The sequence below is a fragment of the Sinohyriopsis cumingii genome, chromosome 15 (assembly GCF_028554795.1).
Source record: "Sinohyriopsis cumingii isolate HCF-2022 chromosome 15, ASM2855479v2, whole genome shotgun sequence".
Classification (NCBI taxonomy): domain Eukaryota; kingdom Metazoa; phylum Mollusca; class Bivalvia; order Unionida; family Unionidae; genus Sinohyriopsis; species Sinohyriopsis cumingii.
In genome coordinates this window covers 16,212,214-16,219,038 of record NC_142975.1, presented here as the reverse complement: position 1 = coordinate 16,219,038, position 6,825 = coordinate 16,212,214, and positions in this window count along the sequence as shown.

Genomic DNA, 6,825 nt, shown 5'->3' with positions numbered 1-6,825 from the left:
ATAATGCAAACTAAGGGACTGTAGCAGAGACCACATATGCATCAAAACAAAACAAAAATAGTTTGCACTTCCCCTAATATAATACGATCATTATGTAACGGAATGCGGTCAGGTTTTGAACTTGGTATAATCATGTTAAGACTTAACACTTAATTGGAACAGGAACACAAAACCTTTTCTGCATTCTAAAATTGGTGGCCACCTTAGAGTGCTCAATGTTCCATAGGACTATAATCAAATTCTAAGGCCAGTGTTATCATACATTTTTGTACCTTCTTTTGCAACCATACTAAATATAAAAATATAAAAAAATTTGAAGCTTGTGTGTTTTAACGTCACGGAAAAGTTTGAAAACAAATATAAATATCGAGCAAGAATATACAGTTGCCCATGTAAACTTAAAAACTATTATAAAAAACTGTCTATTTACAATCTGTAACCTACAAACGTTCTGCTCTTTAAGGTCAACAGAACTGGTCTCAGTCCCTGCAAAGAAAAGGCAGACAGAACTGAATGATTCGGGTTGATTTTGGTGGAAACATAAATACTTCAAATAAAAATGAGGATCTTGAACGATCACTGTTTATGTCGATCTAAGCTAGCTAGGATAGGAGATGCAGTTTGAATGAGAAACATGAGTTTAAGTCACGAAGTTTCATTAATGATGAACTTGATCAAATTAATATTAGTGATATCTCTTGCGATGCTATGTCGATAAAATCGCAAAGAGGGCTTACAGGAAATGCAGAAAAATCCCCAAGGAAGGCGAAAAGGTGAATTATAAATGACAATTCTGGCACCATTACTTTTAAAAACGAGTTTTAAAAAGGTAGGATTCGATGTTCACTGGTGTTGTACTTACCATAGTCCTGAATGAACTGCTACTATTTCGTAAGAAATACTTATTTAGGAGTCTCTGCATGCATGTGCAAACTTTTGCACGCGTATGTATCATATACGCAAAACTATATACGTGGATTGTTCTAAGTTGGCTGAAAGAATGCTTTTTATATATCATAAGTATACGCCGAAGATTTTCCTACGTTTGCTATATAATGCCTTTACAGTATGAATTAAATTGGAATCAAATCTGGATTTATACAAAATTTCGATTCACAAAGTCTAAAAATATCGACGTGGTGGCTTCAAAGAAGACACCTGCGTAGTTACAATCTGGGTGTGTAATACGAAATTAAGGACTGAACACCTGTGATTGAACATCTGTACCAACCGCGAGATCAACAATGTAGATAGAGTCGATATGATTTAGGAGGGACTCCATTCAATATAGCGCCGGTAAATGTAGTCATAATTTTCAAAAGCGTATAATAGCAGAGCAAGAGCTATTCATACTTTACATGTTTACATTGCAATACACAATAAGGGAAACACAAGTATCCGTTTCCATTGAACAAGTCATTGTGCCGTCTGTACTCATAGCATCGCATAATCTTGAGAAATTTGCTGCCACAGGCAATTAAAGATTTAATTCGTGAATAAATGTTTTTAACTATTTTAAAGACTAATTATTAAGTGTTGTAATGTGCCAGAGAGACACTGATGCTAAGGATGGAAATCCTTGACTCCTTTGGAAATACGTATTTGCTCAATACATTTTCAAAACCAAATACATAATAACTTCCAAACCTAAAAGAGGCACTGTGCCATCTTAAAAGGCTCAGTAGAAAGGTAAAACTATGTCTTTATTAATTAACTAGGTTTCCTTCTTTTTACATTTCCTAAATTGTGTCCGTAACGTTGTACACTAAATTGTGATGATGATAGAATTAAATATTATATTTATAATGTTCAAAGAACAGTTTCTAAATTGAGGCAAAAGGATGATTGTTCGGGTCCTTAAAATGTAGTAATGTCTGATCTTATCTTCATCATCTGATTGCACTTAAGATATCACTCAAATAAGCACAACTGTTGATGTCAGCAAGAGCATAGTCTTTAAGAAGTATAGCTGGAAGAGATGGCAATTTGAAGGATGTTTACGGGGGAAAAAACACGAATGGTGGTTAATGTGCCATATATATTATATGATTCTCAAATGCGCAAAGTTAGCGTATCCTTAATAATTTACTTAAACCAGGATAGGAGGACTTATCAATAAAATATCATCTGTAGAAAATCATTCTCAAGAAATATAACATTTATTGGCAAATTAACAGATACAACTTAGGATTTAAATCGACTATTTATATATAAAATATTAAGTCTACCTCCTTGCCCATTCCAAAGTAAATGAAAGGAACTGGATCGCACACGGTAGTCACTAAACATGGATGTCATATATCATTATTATTATTAGCAGCCAAAGCGTATTCGACTGCCAAAAAGACCAGTTGTAAAACCTTCGTTTTTCGTTCTGTTTTCAGTTTTGTTTCTATGATTTATTACACATAAACACTTCACTAGAGACTACAGTGTAAAATATATGCATCAAACGATAACAAAAAGGCTTTCTTTGACGAATACAAAATTGTCTTTAAAACATTATTGAACAAATTAATACAAAACACTTACATCATGCAGACCAATAATGCGAGTTTGCCTGTATATGATGAAAGTGATACAAGCTAACAAAGCCACATCACGTCATGTAAATCACGGCGAGCTTATTTGCCTGCAATTTGTATTATATGTCATTATGGATACATTTAAAACATTTCGTTCACCAGAAAAGCTCTTCAGCGTTGTCATTAGGCAAACTCAACTAGAATGTGAAGCTGATTGTAATACAGTGAAATACTCAAAGTTCAATATAAGTAGTTGAAAATTATTGCATTCCCAGATTAACGCCATGTTTCTCTAAATGGCCGCATAGATTACGCTTTCAAGATGTATTTTTAGTCCTTGAAAAGCTAAGAAAGCATGCTAAAACATATTGTAAAAAGATGACAAGAAACTACAACGCACGTAAAATAAAGGAATTACGGACCCTATTTTTGAAATGAATAGGATAAACTTTTAGACGAAGAAAGCGGACACTACACAATTCATCGCGATTTTATCGAGTAGTAAAGTGGAATTAAATACTGCCAAAGCCACCTAGTCAATCCAGTCTCTATATATGGATGCCCATGTGGACAAAAATTTGAATTTAGAGACCATTATTACACTAACATTTTCTATAATAGTATATGGCTTATTTTGCCATGCTTACTTATGTTGTAGATTTTTTAGTAGATATAAACCTAACAAAATCATATTATTCTTTCTTTTTAAAATGTTGTCACCGAGTCGGTATACGCATGTTAGAATTAATCATATAAAATTATAGGAGAACTCTTACTACAATATTTACCAGAATTGTTCAAAATCTCATTTGCGATAGTTTTTATAATATCGGAAACTTTAGTGGGTTTATTTTTATATAAAAAATATAAGTACGTCATCTATCTTAGCTCCGTATATGAGTTTTCCCACAGCGTTTTATTGTTTTGAATTCTTGATTCTGTAAGTCCTTTTCCACGTTTGGAGTATACAAAATGTTCCATTATACGCTGAGCAACACAATTTCATCCGAGCAAGAGTATCTATAGCCGGTTCATTTAAACGATAATTTGCGTAAACAACTGCAGACACTGGATACACGTTATTGCAGTATGGTTTGTCTATTGCAGTGAAAATACCTGCTTTAGAAATTTTATTTATCGTGACGACATTGTTTTGTTGACGTGATTCCTTGACAGGGTCGAGTTTATCACGAATAATTCAAGGCGGACCATCATCGCTGATATGTTTTACAATACTTTTAATTAACAATAGTAGCCGCTCATTTGTCATTCAATATGGAAACAATTAAAAGACCATCACTATCTATTTGAAATGTTTGAAAAAACATGAACAGCACCATCTTTCATAAACTCATTCATCGCCATTTTGATCAAATCATACAACTATAATTCGAATGATGGCTATTTCTTATGATGGGTTAATCCGTCAATGTCGAACCTGGTGATGTACGCTGGTTCTATCACAGCTAATCTCTTTCGTTCGCGTTTTTTCTTCTCTGATCTTCTTTGGCTTTATTTTTGTTAATCTCTCAATTTTACTCGCTGTTAATAACGATTTTTATATCATTCCGTAATTTTTATGGTGTAATTATCGACCTTGGGAAAGCTGGTTTTATCCAGGTTAGACTAAAGTACTGTTCTTGCAGTTGTTTTGCAACAGCAGAATAAGTCATCTATCAGTAGTTGTCGATGGCACATCATTGGATCAGTCACACAGTTGTTGTTGTTGTTGTTGTTGTAGAGTTTAACACCATTTTTCAGCACAGGATAGGCTATACATGGCGGCCAGTATTAATGTGGAGGAAGAACCCGGGAAAAAAACGGAAAGAAAAACCGACTAACGAGAAGCTACTGGCAAGCTTTCTCACATACCCACATTAACCGAATCTGAGACTCGAACCCACGCAGACAGAGGTGAGATGGCGTTGATCCGTAACGGAGAGCGCTTTAGACCATTCGGCTACTCGGGGCCCCGTCACACACTTGTGGAAAAATTCTGGTAGAGAGTTCTGTGGATATCACATGGCCAGTTTTTTTCCGTGGCAGCACTAAACCACAGCCATATCTTAAGTGTGGTGTGGGGGTTAAGGGAAAGACCCAGCTGTGTTTATTGTGGCACATAAAAATATAGAGCGCTTAAAATATATTAGGAGAAAACCAAATTCTTCTGATGATATAAAACGCCAAAGATTATCTCGAGAAATATTTCTCTGCTGAAAAAATGTAATATTAGAAGAAGACACTTTTGTTTATAAAGGGAAAAATTGAGAAAGATATTGATTTTGGTGAATTAAAGAAGCATCCGATATTTGTTAATTACGAAGCGAGCAGAGATGGGATCACCAGAAACTGTCGTCTAAACAAAAAATAATTTTTGATATAACGGTAAGATGTGCTACCTCATGATTGTTATTGGAATTCAAAAAAAAACTTAAACAGAAAAGTCTTACTTACATAGATTTCTTTATGAGTGTTTCAAAAGGAATATAGATGATTGTCTTGTTATCGAAGTCATCAACTCAAATAGAGCAGATAATAGACTGGAAATTTACAAGCAACCACACAAAAAAGAATAGCAAACGTAAAAATCCGACAACACAAATGTACTTTGAGACAAATTAAATCGATTCATCTCGATACAGATGAAAAAATGAAATTTAAATCAATAACAGCTGCTGAAATAGTTTTATACTCATCCAAATTCAGTACAGCTTGTTGCAAATTGTGTAATTAATTCAGCTACATAAATTGTTTAATAAAAAAATCTCAGTATACCCAGCAGCTTATCTTATTTTTTTCCATATATAATTGCCTGATCTCAACTTTACTCAGAATTTAGACACTGCCACAGTTACGCGCTTGAGGAAAAAATACATAGGCGCTATTAATAACACGCAGGGTTTACCTACATCAGATCATGTGGTTGAATGTGCTAAATACCTATGCTATATAACTCGCTGAGATTTACACAGCCAAAAATCGATTATTGTACACTTTTTAGAGAAATATACATATTTACATTAAATATAAATATTTGATCAATAAATTATAGTCTAAATATGTGTACATGTTTAATGTATGTATGTTTGTTCAATAAGTGCGTATGCTCATATAAATTATTGTATGGTATATTCTTAACTAAGACAGTGACCAATGTGGTTCAAGCATACAGACAAACTTGCAATCGACAAGTGAAAACTACTTCATTAGTTCGAATCCATAAAACGTAAAACGCGATAGAATATTGTCAGCGTCTGCGACAAATGCTATTATAGTGGGTACCGGGTTGTACGGGATGCAATAAGAAAAGACGAAATATCGTTAATTTGGTAATTGTCAACTTATAAGAATAAAACTAACCCAGGTGTAACTTGCCAGGGCCCTCCCACACCTCAATAAAGATGTTATTTCTAAAGCATCTTGGGTTCACTTTGAGTGGTGTGTGTGCTTCATTACAAATTAACAAACCCAAAACCATCTTTCGCACTTAGCGTTCCAACAATTGCAATGGAAAAAGAAAAAGAGAACAATCACCCAAGAATTAACAGATATCCAACATCATTCAACCTGGTTGCAAATATTTTATAGGTCTGATAAATCTGTCGGCGCCATTTTTGGGGGCTGCCTGTTCCCCCGTCATACATGGCTCAGACTGGTCTATAGATAATTTAATGAGTCAACACAACGTGGCTAAAACAACGTTTTTTTCCCAGCCACACCCCCCCCCCCTTGCAAAAATGACTTCTACTTCCAATAATGTGCTGTGTTCCACTGGAGAATGCTCACATATTATGTGAACCATGTGCATATGGTGAGAAGTCCAAGTACAGAAAAAAAACATGTTAAAAACGTATTTGTCGAAAGCAATGCGATTGCCGCACCAACCTTTGGTCTGAAAGCATAAGATGGATTTGACTTTAATTAGGTTTGATATTAGGAAGTTCCACAGGCGGATTATTAAGAGGAAGAAGGAGTCCTTGTATGCTCTAACTCAAGGGGTCGAGAAATCTACATAAGTGTCCTCAATGGCTCCTGTATCGGGGACGTATGGAGCTGCTGAGATGTCAACCAGCTGGTGTATTCAGTCCGGTTTGTTATGACATCGTTTGTTTGTTGTCGTCGGACTTGAAGCTCTTTCCACCCAAATATCTTGCAGCATGGTGCTGGCTCTGTTAGTTTTCTGGTAATCCCCCACAGTTAACCGTGCCGTCGTTTTGCGTTGTACTGCTTCAAGCTGGCAATGTTTGGTAGATGTACCCCAAACGGTCGACGCATACTCCAATTGTATACGGAACTTTCA